The sequence below is a fragment of the Hyaena hyaena genome, unplaced genomic scaffold (genome assembly GCF_003009895.1).
Source record: "Hyaena hyaena isolate Hyena2069 unplaced genomic scaffold, ASM300989v1 scaffold_88, whole genome shotgun sequence".
Lineage (NCBI taxonomy): Eukaryota > Metazoa > Chordata > Mammalia > Carnivora > Hyaenidae > Hyaena > Hyaena hyaena.
In genome coordinates, this window is record NW_024080720.1 from 1,453,660 (window position 1) to 1,470,286 (window position 16,627).

Genomic DNA, 16,627 nt, shown 5'->3' on the forward strand with positions numbered 1-16,627 from the left:
TGTTATAAAAAAATCTAGATAGGCAGTTAGTTCTTGGTATCTGCATAATCATCCAGACACTAGGATCCTTCTATCCTGTTGCTCTGCCTCCCTCATTGCATGGCTTCCATCTTGTGGCCCAAGATGACTGCTCCAATCATCACAACCACATCCCAGACAGTAGAAAATGGAAGAGAAAGTGGGGAAGGTGTGCCCCTTGTTTTGTAAGAGTATAACTCAGAAGGTGCACCTATTGCTTATACCCACATCCCACTGTATAGAACTCAGATTCATGGTCATGCTCAGCTATCTGCAAGGGAGGCAGGGGAACTTGGTCCTAGCCTAAGAGCCATGTGTCTTTCAGACCCACTGCAGGGGGTTTTGAAATCTGTTTATGGCTGTTAATCTCTGCACTGATCTCATGGTAAAACAGATGTTGATGAATGATAGGGCCTTTTACATCTTACAGGATTTGGTGATTGACATCCAACCAAGAAACTCTCAAACATTTGTAATACAGAAGATCCAAGGAAGAGCTTGACAAGTTAGGGGAATTTCTAGGGAAGTTCCAAAAAGCCTTCTAGGATGCCATTTGCTTTGTCTGTTCACAATCCAGTTCTCAGTTTATTAGGCTGAAGTATTGTTCAGACTCTGACAGTGGACCCACTTCTCTGAGGTGGACTTACTGAAATAGAGACTGGTATGTAAGGCATAATTTTGAAGTATTCATTTACAATGAGAAGTACAATTGTTCATTCAAGCCCAATGGCTGGCACAGTCTTTTTTTTTTTTTTTTCAAATAGTTTATTGTCAAATTAGTTTCCACATAACACTCAGTGGCACAGTCTTTACTGTAGAGAAAGCCACATGGGAAGCCAAACTATAACCAGAAGTTTGCCAATGAGAAAAAAAGAAAAAGATGAATTTGATTAACCCCAAATGTAGTAGCCACGTTGAGTTAGGCCAGAAGCCAGGATGTCTGGCTTCTCATTTATCTGCTAAATATCACCATGGGTTCTCAAGAGAAAGAATACTGTAGGCAAAATCACACTTTGTACTGAAAGGCTTTTGTCCCAAATCTAAACTGTGTGACCCAATTTGGAGGCACGCCAAGGTCCTACTCCAGGACAAGCAAGTCTTCCTCCCTGGCCTCTTCTCTCACATTTACTGATTGATTTGGGGGCTTGTGGAAGACCCAAAGGCATACCACTCAAGTCCCCCTTCAAAAGAAGCAAGCTGCCCAGTGGCAAGGAACATGAATAATTGACAGCCTCCAACTGGCAGCTCTTTCAGTGTTCTTAGCTTTTGAACCAAAGTAACACTTTTTGTGGATTGGTCCTTGGCCAAGACTGAGAAAGATGGCAATACTAGGGGCTGATCATTTCTGCCCAGTGCAGGGCTCCTCTAAGGGGCAACCTGGGCTCTGGAGTACCCTATACTCTGGAGCTCCCCCTGAGCTAGCAGAGACCTTATGAAATCTGCAATGCAGTCTCAGGGCTCCTCTGGCTTCATCTTGCCTTCTCTCATTTTCTTTACAGGTGTTACTCCTCAAAAAAACTTTTTGCATTCTATCTCAACTTTGGTGTTCCAAGGAGCCCAACCTGCAACAGTCCTCCAAATCAGAGGCCAGCAAATTATGGCCCATGACCCAATACTGGCCTGTAGCTTGATTTTGTAATAAAGTTTTATTGGCACACAGCCAAAACTGTTACTTACTTTTGTCTATTGCTGCTTTTGCACTACAATGGCAGGGTTGAAGACTTGCAACAGTGACCTGCGAAGCCTAAAATATTTAATACCTGACCCTTTACAGAAAGTTTGCCAACCTCCACTCTCGATACTATAGTTCTAAAGGCAACCAAAGACTAATGCAATGAAAAAAGAGGGTCTTTTCTCAAGGCCTGGATCCATGAGCCTGAGACACTCATTCTGTGCCTCATTTTATGTGTATTCTTCTCTGGTTCATGACTGGTCTTGAACAAGACCTTAAAGTAGGTAAGGGAGCTACAGGTCCAAAGTTCAGAGCCTGAAAAATACTGTAAGATTGAGGGCAGGATCTGTATCATCTCACGGTGTCCAGACTGTCTCCTCCCACTGGCTACTGCCTTCATGATGAAGCTACAACAGCAATCCTACCATGGTCAGTGTGTCTATGTTTAAAAGAATTACAAGCTTTTGATCATGACTGTGAAAACCAGGAGGGCAGGATGCAGAGTAATCTGTTACTGTCACCTAGCAAACATCTACTTTTGGGAACTATACTTTGATTTTCCTTTGGGAAACCACCCTTCTCTCATTCATAATCATGTGGTTTGTGTAGGGGCTAATGCCACCTCTGGAGCCAGGGATGGGTATGTAACCAATCTGAGTATTCCACTCCTCTGGACACTGTGATCAGATAGGGGATGGACATATAACCCAAGCTGTCTTTGACTCGAGGTATTAGGAGATGTAGTTTCTCTATTACCATTGCTGAAAGACTGATGTATAAACCTGATGTTTCCAGAAGCCATCTTGCCATTGCACCGGGAATGCTGGTCTATGAGTGATACCACCACCCAGGAAGGCAGAGTCAAGGCTGACGGGGATGCATCCCTATGGACTTCATTTCAACACCTGGATCCAGTCATGCCCAAGGCTAGAGCCAGCCCTGGACTTTTCAGTTACACAGCCAACAGGTTCTCCATTTTGCTTAAATGAATCTGAGTGGGATTTTTCTGTCACTTGCAAACCCCAAAGACCTGATTTATTTTAGGACTACATCCAGATCATAGCCTATGACACACTGGATATTTTGGAGAAGACACGGGAACTCCTTGAGAGGAACAAGACGTTGAAAGGATTCAAGGAAGAGGTGACCTGGGCTTGCCTCTCTATATCCTCAGAAGAATGTGTTGGTGTCCTGGCTGCAGAGACTCAGACTTCAGTGATGAATAGTATCTTTATTACAAAAGCCTCTGCTGTGATTGTGGTGCCCTGAGCAGGTATTTTTCCAGTTGCAGTGAAGCAATTCCTTCAAGAAACAGTCTAACGTTATTTCCAAATCCTCAAAGCTGGGTAACCAGGGGTATTTTATTAGACATATTTATTCTATAATCAAGCATCTTATAGGACATCCAGAAGCTTCTTTTAAACTGCTTCTCCCGATTCCCAGGCAGAATTCTCATGTTGCTTCTCAGACATTAAAAATAAAACGAAAAAGCTCTTGTTGTGCAGGATGAAACCTTCTTAGCTGAAAGGTTCCTGTTTCCACCCCAGCCAGCTGGTAGACATGCCTGCCTTCCACCTCCTTCCTGTCTGTGTAAGTCCCCTTGTGGCTCGGAGCCCTCATCTGCCATGGTCAAACCGACTTTAGATCTGCAAGGCTGTGGCAATCATTGAAATGTAACGCAAAACTACCCTATTTATATTTTCATTTCTATTAGACCTTTATAATGATTCCGTATTGAACTGAAGCTTAAATGGCTAAAGACTGATCATAATAGAACATTTAATTGTTTACTTGTCTAACTCTCTCAGCCTTAATTAAATATTGTTTTTTCGCTGAACAGCTTACACGGTGTTTTTTTCCTGTCACTGAAGAGAGCAAGGGGGCTGAGGCAGAATTCAGATGAGCCCATGCTTACTTGGTGTTCTCATCCTATTCATTTTTCATTCAAAGGTGAGGAACAGAGCCCTCTGGAGGAAGAATCACAGAGTTCTGGGGAACAAGCTTTTAGAAATATCATGCAGGTCCTCAGAGAAGAAGAAGGGGGCTGAATAGGAGTTATGAGAGACCATGTCACCCTGTAGGGATTCCTACAGGGGGTGTGGGCTCTGGGTGTTAAAGGCTGGTGTTTGAGCCATCCTGGTTACCTTTCTTCACACCTCCCTTCTCACTGCCTATGGTGTCACCTCTGTGCCATCACCCAAGTGAATGCCACCTTCCTCTCTCACCAGATTATTACAGAACCCTTTTGGCTGGCCTCCTGTGTTTGTCCCAGTTTCACCACAGTCTGCTTCCAGCACAGCAGCAAAGGGCCTTTCATGCCCCTCCCCATCTGATGACCCACCAGTGGCTCCCAACTCACTTAATAGAAAGTCAGGATTCTGACCACAGCCTCCACTCCACTGTTCCCTTTAACCTCACCTCTTAGTGCTCGCCCCTTTGCTTATTCAGCTCCAGCACCACTGACCTCCTTGATGTTTCTCAGACACTCTTCACATGCTTCCTCTTTAGGGCTTTTCACTTGCCATCCCCTCTACCGGAATAGGACTCTTTCCTGAAACCTTATGGGGTTCACTCCCTCACACCTTTATCCAAAGGTCATCTCTCAGTGGGGCCTCTACTCCTTACATACTCCCTATCCACCATCTCTCTCCAAAGACTTTACTACTGACATACGCTTTAGTTCACCTACTTAGTTGTTTACTGTTGATCCACTCTCCTGGGATGTTAGCTCTAGGAGGGCAAGGATTTTCCTCTGTTGGTTTCACTGCTGAATTGTCAGTGCCTAGAAAAATTCCTGGCACTAATTAGGTGTGTAAATAAATATTTTTTGAGTGACTAGAGTACATAAATAAATGTTAACATGCATAAATGAATAGTCATTTGTTTCTGGCCATGAATCCCAATGGCCAGGGTCTACTCTAGGCCAAAAGCCTGGATGTATCTGCAGTTTGCATTCTAGGATTCTGGGTCTTTACACCATCTTCCCATGGGAGATGGTGATACTAATGGCAGAGTGAGATCCAGAACTCAGAATGAGCCCCAGCCTTCCAGCCATAAGTACTGATTTAAGTCTACGGCAACATGGTGAAAGAGGAGGGGATGTGAACCTGAGTTCAAAAAGGCCCTGGTTCATGATATGAGAATGGACAAGTTGATTCAAGGAGCTTCCCTGGAGGCATCAGACAAGGACAGCTCAGTGAGCATACAAGGTATCACTGTGAACACCCACTGAGTCTGGGGATACTCTGGGAGCCTAGGGATGGTTTTATCTGTTAGAGCCCAGAACAATCCAGGAAATTTTTCCAGAAGGAGAAGAGGGAAGGGAGATTGGCTAGCTGGGGCCATCTCCTATGTACAGGACTTATTCACACAATCATGGAGCCAAGGTCATATGGCCCATCTCTAGGACCAAAATTATTGAGACACATCCCTCTCCAAAGGTTGTTGAAGAGGGTAGTTCCACTTTATCCCCTATTTGCCAAGTCTGGGGTCTCAAACTTCTTACAAAAAAGTAGTATTTTTCCATGAGACTTCAACATTTGAGAACCTCATTCAGTTCAACCTAACATTTATTTATTCATCAAATTTTCAAGGTATGCACATTTTATATTTTGACAGTTGTGTCAAACCGCCCACCAGAAATATTGTACCAATTTATATTGTCTGTTTCTCATGGCTTACATTGAGTATCTATCTCTTTCCACCTGCTTTGAGGGGAATCACATTTCCCTAAGATTTGTCTATTTGATTTATCCTTCCAAAGTTCTGGTCCTTGATTTGATTAATCAATTTCACTGACTTTTTGCTTTGTGATTAATGTAGGCTCTTATCTTTATTAATTTCTTCTTCTCACTTTTATTTTGCTGTTCATTTTCTAGCTTATTTTGAATTCTTAATCCAATTATTCTCAATCTTCCAACATTTAAGCATATTTATTTTAGCAATAACAGCTTCAGATTATGGGTTTTTACTAAGAATAACTTTAGTCACACCCCTGTATGTATTTTTATACAGTGGTCTCATCATCTTAAATGTCTAGTCTGTCTTTTCAGTATTGATTTCCACTTTGACAGAAGAGCTATTTTTTATTTTGTTTAATTTCCAGATGGCTATCATTTATCTTAATTTAGGCACAGTCTTGCTATTAATGTGATCAGGGGATATAGTCTGTAAAATTTTAATTTGGAGATTGATTGTGAATTTCTTTGCCTGGGTACATACATTGTATCAGTCAGAATGGGTTAGGTTAAGCTGCAGTAACAACCAAAAATTCTCACTGTATTAACTAACATGGGTAAGCTGGGTGTTCTCATCATACACATTCAAGGACTGGAGCTGATAGAAGCTCCACTTTGACACATGCCTCCATGATAACAGGAGCAGAGAAAAGAGAGCCTGGCTCTTAAAGCCACGTCTGTGTACATTTCATTGGCTGAAGAAAGTTTAGATGCCAGAGTTCCACAGAGCATGGATGTCTTAACCTCTCAAGGGAGGAGGGCTGAATATTTGTGAATAAACATTCTATCAAATGCATTCAACAGATATTTATAAAGGAGTATGGAGATACCTCCTACTATATACCAAAATTGTCATAGATTGGAATCCTAGAAGATATTGTCAGCTGGTGTCCTGCCTTCCTCTCTCATCCCTCACTCTCCTTTTCTCATCAACTTTCAAGCCAGAGATGGCCATGTGACCCAGATGTAAGTGGAAGCTGGTGGGATTCCTGGGAAAGATTTTTTTTTCTTTTTGCTTTTTTAAGCTTTTGCATTTCTGATGGTGCTGCCTGGTCTTCTTCCTCCTTCTTCCTGTCTTGACCGTGAATGTTGAGAAAGGGCAAGAGAGTGCCAGAAATATTTGCCTTGACATTGTTGAGCATCTGAACCAATAGCAGCAGCTGCCTCCTTACAGATTTCTCATATGAAGAAAAAAGTAGCCTCATGTTTGGATAAACCATTGTGGTTGGGTTTCTTTTTACTTGCATCTGAAAGCATTTCTGACTCATCAAATAATTTAGCATGTAAACAAGATAGACAATTCCCATCTTCAGTGAATAATAATCCTTTAGAAGTATTGTTATGAAATAATAGAAAATAGATTCACTGGTCTCTGCCCCTAGTTCCTGCACAGAAATCCCAAAGCCCTTGTAATTTCTTAAGTGATCAGAGATCTAAGAGCTTCTTTTATTCCAATATTTGATATTTGATCCCAGTCTTGATGCAGTTCCTAAGTTCTGTGGAATTTCCTGGGTGATAGCAGTGTCTTTTTTCTAATGAGAAAACTCTGGATGGGCTCCTAGGTAGCCCCTGGATGGGGGCTGGTTACTAGAAAGACCATGATTAGAAGCTTATTTTCAGCCTCACTACATCTCTCTGTGCCCTGCCCATCGACCATTCTCCACAGAGGGAAGAAGGATAGAAATGGAGTCAATAATTGTTCATGCCAACATGATGAAGCCTCCATAAAAATCTAATAGTACAGAGTTTGGAGAACTTCCATGTCGGTGAACACACTGCATACCAGGAGGGTGATGCACCCCAACTCCACAAGGACAGATGCCCCTGTGCTCAGTAGCCTCCCAGACCTCGTCCTATGTATCTCTTCATCTGGAGAGTCATCTGTATCCTCTATCACATGTGATCTTTGTAAATGTAAATAAGTGTTTCACTTAGTTCTATGAGCTGTTCTAGCAAATAAGTGAATTCAAAATGGGGGTAGGGGTGGTCATGGGAACCTCTGATTAGTAGCCAAGTCAACAGAAATTGTGGGTAATCTAATGACCTACCACTTATGAATGGCATCTGAAGTGGGGCAGTCTCCTGGGACTGGGCCCTTAACCTATGGGTTCTGTGCTACTCCAGTTAGGGGCAGAATTGAATTGAATTGAATTGTAAGACACCCAGTTGCTATCATGGAGAATTGCTTGGTGTGGGGTGTGGGGTGTGGGGAAGGGCTCACCACACATCCAGTGTGAGAAGTGTTGTGAGTGGGGTAGTTGTGTGAGAGTAAAGCAGAAAGTCACAAGAGGAGTGCGTTTTTCCTACTCATCTGTGGACAGCTGAAAAGAATGCTAAATATGTATTCTAAATATGTAAAAGAATTTCTATGGTCTCAGATTATCAATGATCTTCAAAAGTATGCTAGGAGATGAAATAAGATTGTCAAAATGTTGACAATTGTTGCACAAAGAATCCATTTTCCCCCAAAACATATTTTTCTCAATTATAGGCTCAACAACCACACTAACAATTACTTAGCCAACTCTAATTTTCACTGATATCAGTGATTCACCACTGTTATTTTTATAACAGCTTTATTGAAACTATAGTTCACATATCATATAATTTACCAATGTAAAATGTACATGGTTTTTTGTATGTTGGCAGAGTTGGGCAACTATCGCCACAATCTATTTTAGGACATCTTCATCACTCCAACAAGAAACTCTGTATCCCCTTAGATACAGGGGGATGACCTATTGGGGTTCAGCCCAACCTCCCCCCAGCCTTTTTGCCCCTCCTCCATCCCACTTCTGCCCACAGCCCTAAGCAACCACTAATCTATTTCTGTTTCCATGGATTTGCCTGGTCATTTCATTTGAATGGAATGATATGTACATTATATGATCTTTCAAGATTAGCTTCTTCCACTTAGCAGTTTTCACAGTTCATCCACGTTGTAGCACACGTCAGTACTTCATTTCTTTTATTCCCAGTTATCCCATTGTATGAGTATACCACATTTCTTCATCCATTCATTGGTAGAGAGACATTGTAGTTTTTTCCTTTTTTTATATTAATGCTGCTACAAATATATTTTTGATACTTTGGGTTATATACCTATAAGTGAAATTACTGGATGTTTAGCTTTTGGGGGAACTTCCAAACTGTTTTCCAAAGCAGCTGCACCATTTTACATTTCTACCAACAGCATATTAAGTTCCCATTTCTCCTATCCTCTCCAATGCTTGTTATCCCTTGTCTTTTTTATTTTAGCCATTCTAGTAACTGTAAAGTGCTATCGTATTGGAGGTTGAATTTGCATTTCCCTGATGACTAATGATGTTGACATCTCATGCGTTTATTGGCCATGTATATATCCTCTTAAACTGAGATCTTTGCCCACTTAAAAAAATTTTTTTAATGTTTTATTTTTGAGAGTGAGAGAGAGAGAGAGAGAGTAGAGGAGGGGCAGAGAGAGAGACAGAATCCAAAGCAGGGTCCAGGTTTTGAGCTGTCAGCACAGATGTGGGGCTTGAACCCACAAACTGTGAGATCATGACCTGGGCCGAAGTCAGACATTTAACTGACTGAGCCACCCAGGCATCCCTTTTTTTGCCCATTCTTAAACTGAGTTATTTGTCTTTGCATTTTTGAGTTGTAAGAGTTCTTTGTATTACTACAAGTTCCTTATCAGAAATGTGATTTGCAAAAATTATCTCCCATTCTATGGGTTGTCTTTTCACTTTTCAATTATGTCCTTTAAAGCACAAAAATTTTTAAATGTTTATTTATTTATTTTGAGAGAGAGATAGAGAGTGCATGAGTGGGGGGAAGAGCAGAGAGAAAGAGAGGGAGGGAGGGAGGGAGAGAGAGAAACCCAAGCAGGCTCCACGTTGTCAGCATAGAGCCCAATGTGTGCCTCAATCTCATGAACAGTGAGATCATGACCTGCACTGAAATCAAGAGTCAGAGGCTTGACTAAGCCAGCCAGACACCCCAAAGCACAAAAATTTTAAATTTTAATGACATCAATTACCTGTTTTTTTCCTTCTGTTGTGTTTTTAGTATCAAGGCCACAAAGATTTACATCTATGTTTTCTTCTATGAATTTAATAGTTTTAGCACTTAACATTTAAGTCTTTGATCCATTTTGAGTTAGTTTTTGTATATGATGTGAGGTAGAAGTTGAACTTCATTCTTTTTGCATGAGATATCCAGTTGTCTCCACATTGTTGAAAAGACTGTTCTTTCTCCCACTGGGTTGTCTTTATGCCTTTGTTGAAAATCAATTGACTGTAAATATGACAGTATATTTCTAGATTTTCAGTTCTATTCTATTGACCATGTCTTTCCTTACACTAATACCATATTATCTCGATTACTGTAGCAAATACCATACTATCTCAATTACTGTAGCTTTCTAGTAAGTTTTTAAGTCAGAAACTGTGAGTTCTCCAACTCTGTCCTTCTCTTTCAAGATTTGCTTTGGCTATATTGGGTTCCATAAATTCCCATATGAATTTTAGCATCAGCCTTGTCAGCTTCTGCAAAAAAACCAGCTGGGGTTTTGATAAAGATTTCATTGAATCTGTAGATCACTTTGGGAAGTATTGCCACCATAACAACACTGTCTTCCAATCCATGAGTCTGTTTATTTAAATCTTGTTTAATTTCTTTCAATAATATTTTATAGTTTTAGTGTACAAATTTTGAATCTATTTTTTAGTTAAGTATATTAGTATTTTGTTTTTTGATGCTGTTGCAAATACAATTGTTCTTTTAAAAAGTTTTTTTTTTAAGTTTATTTATTTATTTTGAGAGTGCAAGAGCGTGAGTGGGGGAAATGCAGAGAGAGAGAATCCCAAGCAGGCTTAGCACTGTCTGTACAGAGCCCAATGCGGGGCTCAAACCCAAGAACCATGAGATCATGACCTGAGCTGAAATCAAGAGTTGGACGCTTAACCAACTAAGCCCTGAAATTGTTTTCTTAATTTCATTTCCAGTTTGTTCATTACTACTTTATAGAAATGCAATTGATTTTGGAGTATTGATCTTGTATACTGCAGCCTCACTGAACTCATTTATTAGTTCTAATAATCTTTTAGTGGATTTAGTGGATTCTTAAGGATTTCTACATACAAGACCATGTTATCTGCAATTAGAGATAATTTGACTTCTTCCTTCCAATCCGGATGCCTTTTATTCCATTTTCTAACCTGACTGCCCTGGCTAGAACCTCCAGTACAATGTTGAATAGAAGTGGGGAGAGCAGACTTCCTTCTTGTTCCTGATCTTAGGAAGAAAACACTTTCACCACAAAGTATAATGTTAGCTGTGGGGTTTTTATAGATGTCCTTTTTCTATGAGGTTGAGGAAGTGTATTTCTATTTCTAGTTTGTTCAGTGTTTTTATAATACATAGATGTTAGTATCTGTTGAAATGATCATGTGGCTTTTGTCCTTCATTCATATGGTATATTAAATTAATTGACTTTGGAATATTCAACCAACCTTGCATTGCTTGGATAAATTCCACTTGGTCACAGTGTGTAATCCTTTATATACTAGTTTTTGTTGAGGATTTTTGCATCCATATTCATGAGACACTAGTTCCTCATTTCCTTTTCTTGTGATATCTTTAATTTGTTTGACTATCAGGGTAATATTAGCCTCATAGAAAGTGTTCCCTCCTCCTTTGCTTTTCGGAAAGGTCTGGTATTATTTCTTCTTTAAATGTTTGGTAGAAATCACCAATGACACCTAGGCCTGGGCTTTTCTTTGTGGATATGTATTTTTTAAATTTTACTAACTCAATCTCTTTACTTGTTTAGTCTATTCAGATGTTTTACTGTTTCTTGAGTCAGTTTTGGTACATTCTGCTTTTCTAGAAATTTGTCCATTTTGCCTAAGTTGTCTAATTCATTGGCTACAGTGTTCATAGTATTCCCTCATATTCCTTTTTTTTCCCTATAAGGTTGGTAGCAATACTGTAAGAAGGAAATAACTCACTGTTTCTCCTCCCAAATCTCTTACTACTATTCTTTTTTTTAATGTTTTATTTATTTCTGAGAGAGAGAGAGGGAGAGAGAGAGCAAGCCTGAGCAGGGGAGGGTCAGAGAGAGAGGGAGACACAGAATCTGAAAAAGGCTCCAGGCTCTGAGCTAGCTGTCAGCACAGAGCCTGACGCGGGTCTCGCACCCATGAACTGTGAGATCATGACCTGAGCCGAAGTCGGATGCTTAACTGACTAAGCCACCCAGGTGCCCCTCTTATTACTATTCTCAATACTTCACATATGACACCCAAATGTGGGAGAGTTTTCCCCACACCAAGTAATCCTCTAGTTCTCTGCAGATACCAGTGGGATGCCCTACAATTTAACACCTCTGACACTGTCTACCTGTAGTTTGTACAGAGGACCCAGAGGTTAAGGCTGCCCCTAGCTCCACTTCAGACACCAACTACAAGTCCATTTTGTTACCTGTTCTTCTGGCCGACTGGCTATAAATCAGAGGTTCCCACAACCCCTTCCTAAGGTCTGATAATTTACTAGAATGATTCACAGAACTCAGCAAACAGTTTACTTACTAGATTACGTTTATTATCAAAGGACACAACTCAGGAACAGCCAGTGGCAGAGATGGATCAGGCAAAGCTATGTGGGGAGGGGCAAGGAGCTTTCATGCCCTCTCCAAGCACATCATCCTCCTAGCACCTGTCTTCACCAACCGGCAAGCTCTCCAAGCACTGTACTTTAATACGGATTTTCATGGAGGCTTCATTATGTAGGCATGATTGATTAATCATTGGCCATTGGTGATTAACTCAACCTCTAGCCCCCTCTCTTGTCCTTTAAAGTTGGAGGTGAGGCTGAAATTTCCAAATCTCTAAGCACAGGTGGTTCCCCCAGCAACCAGCACTCTCCTCCTTCCTCAGGGGCTTTCCCAAAATCACTTCATTGAAGTAAACTCTGGTTTGGTTGGAGGGGTTTGGTTGGTTTTGAATAACGAAAGACACTCCTTTCACATTAGGAAATTCCAAAGGTTTTGGGAGCTCTGGGCCAGGAACCTGATGAAAACCAAATACATATTTATTATCAATCATAATGTCATAAATATCCTCTTTTTCGTTCTTGATTTTAGTAATTTGAGTCTTTTTTTTTTCTTGATCAGTCTTGCTAAAGATTTGCCAATTTTGTTAATTCATTCAAAATGCCAACTTTTGGGGCGCCTGGGTGGCTTAGTCGGTTGGGCGTACGACTTTCGCTTAGGTCATGATCTCGCGGTTCGTGGGTTCGGGCCCCGCGTCGGGCTCTGTGCTGACTGCCAGCTCAGAGCCTGGAGCCTGTTTCAGTCTGTGACTCCCTCTCTCTCTGACCCTCCCCTGCTCACGCTGTCTCTCTCTCCTGGAAATAAATAAAACATTAAAAAAAAAAAATTTAAAAAAAAAAATGCCAACTTTTGGTTTTGTTGATTTTTCTCTGTTATTTTTCTAGTCTCTGTTTTACTAATTTCTGCTGTAATTTTTATTATTTCCTTCTGCTTGCTTTCGGTCTAGTTTGCTCTTCTTTTCCCCTAATTTTAATATCTTCTTGTTATACTTAGAATTTATAAAAATCCACAAAACATCTCCAAGTGTGGAACTTTTTTTTCCAATTAATCCTAAGCATAAATCAGGAAGCCTTTTTGATATAAAAATTTAAGTATTCAGGTCAAGCAAATTTTCTTTTCTTTGATTATTTCTTCCCCTCCATCTACTTCATTATGTATTTTTGGAACTCCTTTTACATAAGTGTTGAATAATTTGATCTGGTTTCATATCTTGGCTTTTATGATTTTTGTCTTTTAACCAAATTCTAGAGGACTTTCTTGATAAACCCTTTTCATTTATTCATTTGATGATGCTATCCCATTTTTTAAAATCATGCTTTCTACCTCCAAAATTCCTTTTGCTTCTCTGGCACCTTTTCATAGGACCCCACTTGTGCTCCCATCATTGCCATTCCCCCCTGATTCTCACAGCAGCCCCAGGGATTCGGTGTGGCTCCTGCTCGGACTCCTCAGGGTGCTCCCCCTCTTGTACTCTGATGAATTCCTGCAAGTGTCCAGAGAGTTTTCTCAGAAATAGGTGAAGATTTTTCAGTGCCAGGAGCTGAGAGTGAGCTTCATTAACGACTCCTCTTGTTGATGGATTGTGAGATCAAAAGGAGAAGGAAATTCTACCTTGTTTGATCATTAGACTGTTTGTCTCACTGACCTCAGTTGCAGAAAGTTAAGGTAAACATCCCCTTGGTTTATGGCATATTATCATATTCAGTCTGTGAAAAGCCTTCTTTCATAAATAATTGAAAGTTCCTTCTCTTATGTATGCATGTGTTTAGTTATTCCCCTCACCTCCACAATAGCCCCTTCTCCAAGGGGCTACCTGGCAGGTGCTGATCACACACAACAGGGTCCCCCCTCCACCCCTAAAGGTTGTAAATGCAGGCGCCAGGCAGCACTGAAGGACTCCCCACTCTACTAGAGCTCAGGACTTGTCCCTTGGATTGTCCTGCACTCACTGGTCCTTTTCTCTACCCTCTCACTGATTCCACAGATGTTACAGGGTTTAGGGAGGTTGGAGGTGGGGGAATCCTTCCATCATTTTTTGGCAATACCTTCTCAAGGCCATGGGTTTTGGCGAGGATCCCCTACCCCCACACTGAGCTCTCTTCTCAGCTGTATGAGGGCTCAGGTGTGAAGAGATGCTGCTTTTATCTGTAGGAGTGGCTTAGAGCTTTCCCTTTGGTTTAAGCCAGAACACTTCAGGAAGATACTAGAAGAGAGAAAGAGTCAGACACACAGCTTTAAATTGTCTTCTGGCCTGTAAAAACCTTTTTCTCCAGCTTATTCCTTTGCTTGCCTCAACAGAGGGCAAAGTCTAAATCACAAAAACCAAAATGACACTAGACTTCATTTCCAGGGGGAAAAAAGCCACTGATGGGTAATATCGCTCTCATTTTTCTGATAGACCTGAGCAAAGTAGAAAAATACAAATGTTTCTCTGTGAGTAATATGGGTCCAATGAAGTTATTCAGTTAATACCTTCTTCCCACTTGACTGCAAGCTGTATGGAGGCAAAGAGCATGTTGGGTTTGCTCAACACTCTATCCCCAGTGACTGTCATACTGTGGCTGACATACAGTAGGCATTCAATAAATATGCGTTGAATGAACAAATCTTCAAAAGGCTAGATCGCCAAATGGAAACGAAAGGCTCCATCTAGGCCATGTTTTGATCCGAGAAATAGGGCATGGAGTTTGACCACAGGTCATTGCTTCCTAATGGCAGGGAGACAAGGGGGCCACGGAATAAGGTCCCCTGGCCCTGGCAAGATTCGGACAACAACCTGAGAGCCTGAGCCAGCTGAGAGCCGAGGTAAGCCAGCTGAAGGTAAAACAGGAGCCAAAGGGGTGTATGAAAATCACAACTGTGATACGTGCTGTAAGTCAGGGGTGCGTAGAACCAAAGAGGTGTTGGGTGGTGGTGCTGGAGGGGATGGACTTGGTCACGGTCAGGGAAGACCTGTGGTACTTGAGAGATGAACACCGACCACCGAGGTGGCGAAGGGAAGATCTTCCTATTCTTTCCTTCCTCCCTTTTCTCCCCTCCTCTTCCTACTCTTCCCCGTCCTCTTCCTAGAATTCTGGAGCGTGCCGAACTTGGTAACAACGCGATCACACATTAGTTAGAGTACAGGTTTTGCCACTGAAACAATCACTTAACAATGAGGTGACTTCAATAAAATAACAGGCTTTTCTCCTCCCTCACACTGGCGTCTGGAGCTGTGGGACTGCACTGCCCGCCCTTACGCGGCTTCGGTTCTGCTGCAGGGACCACCACTTCCCAGCCGGCAGGAAGGGGAAAGGGAGCAGGGGGGCAACCTGCTTCCTTTTAAAAGGTGTGACCGGGAAGTTGCATCCATCCCATCTTCTTATCCCCTCCTGGCCAGAATTTAGTCACAGGACCACACCTACCCGCAGGCAGGCTGGGGAATGCGGCCTCTCACAGGGTCAAGAATAGAACCAGAGGACAGCTGTCCCGCAGACCACACGCTCATTAACCCAGGGAAATGCACTCCTCAATGCCTCTTAACACTTGCCTAAGTGTTGGCACAATTCCTGTTTCACGGGCTAGAGCAGGAGACTGGATGGCCCAGCCAGCCCCACATCACAGTGAAGGACGGCCCAGAGTTTGTCCGAACTCCAGACATTTTGGAGCCACCTTCACAATTTTTGCCTTATCTGTCATCCTGCACAAAATCCTGCGGCAGCCTTTAGGGCAGAGGTGCACACATCTTGCTTCTGCAGATCCTCCGGACTCATCACTTCCTCCCTAGTTCAACAGGTGAATGTGCTATAGGGAGCCACGAAAACACACTGCTACCCAGGCTTCACCTCAGATCAATCAGAATCTCTACATGAGGGTACCAGACTACAGGAATGTTTTGTTTTGTTTTGTTTTTTAAACTCCTCAAGGGATTCTAAAGTGCAATGAGGGAAGAGACCCAGTGCCTGAAGATTACTACTAAGTTTCCACAGAGGGCAGGAAAGCTTCGTTCTTTTCTCCTTCATAAGAAGAGAGTGCCTTGCTCAGCCCCGGCTTGGGTCATAATGCTTCATCAAATAACCCTAACATCACATTTATGCTCATGCTTGGTGGGGAAGGGAGGCAAGAGGGATTTGTTTTTTTCAGTGGGTCAACCAGACAGAAGAGGATGTATATTTTCCCAAGGCCTTTGGAAGTCAACAAGCTCCTAATGCTCACTCCCTAGCTCTAGCCGCATGACCTTTTTGATGTGGCTCCAGGCTAGGTCACGGAGTTCCATTCCCTTGCCTGACCACTCACCTTTGATGAAGGTCAGGGGAATAACCCTCACTAACCCAATCAACACTAAGCACCACACATCTTTCTAAGTACATATGTGACACCGAGGCACAAAAAATGTTTCAAAATGTATACAAAGCCTCAAAGTTTTAGGAAGCGGTAAAGCTGGGACTTGAACCCAGGCAGTCTAGCCCCAGAATCCATGGTTTCAAAACTGCTCCATTAGACCAGCCCTGCTGCAGGCAGGAGGTGGCTCCTCCCACCACGATGACCACAGGTCAGAAAGAAGCCAGTGTGAGATTCAGACTGGGCAAACATTTGTGGAGCATCTAAACGTGCGGGAAAACATCC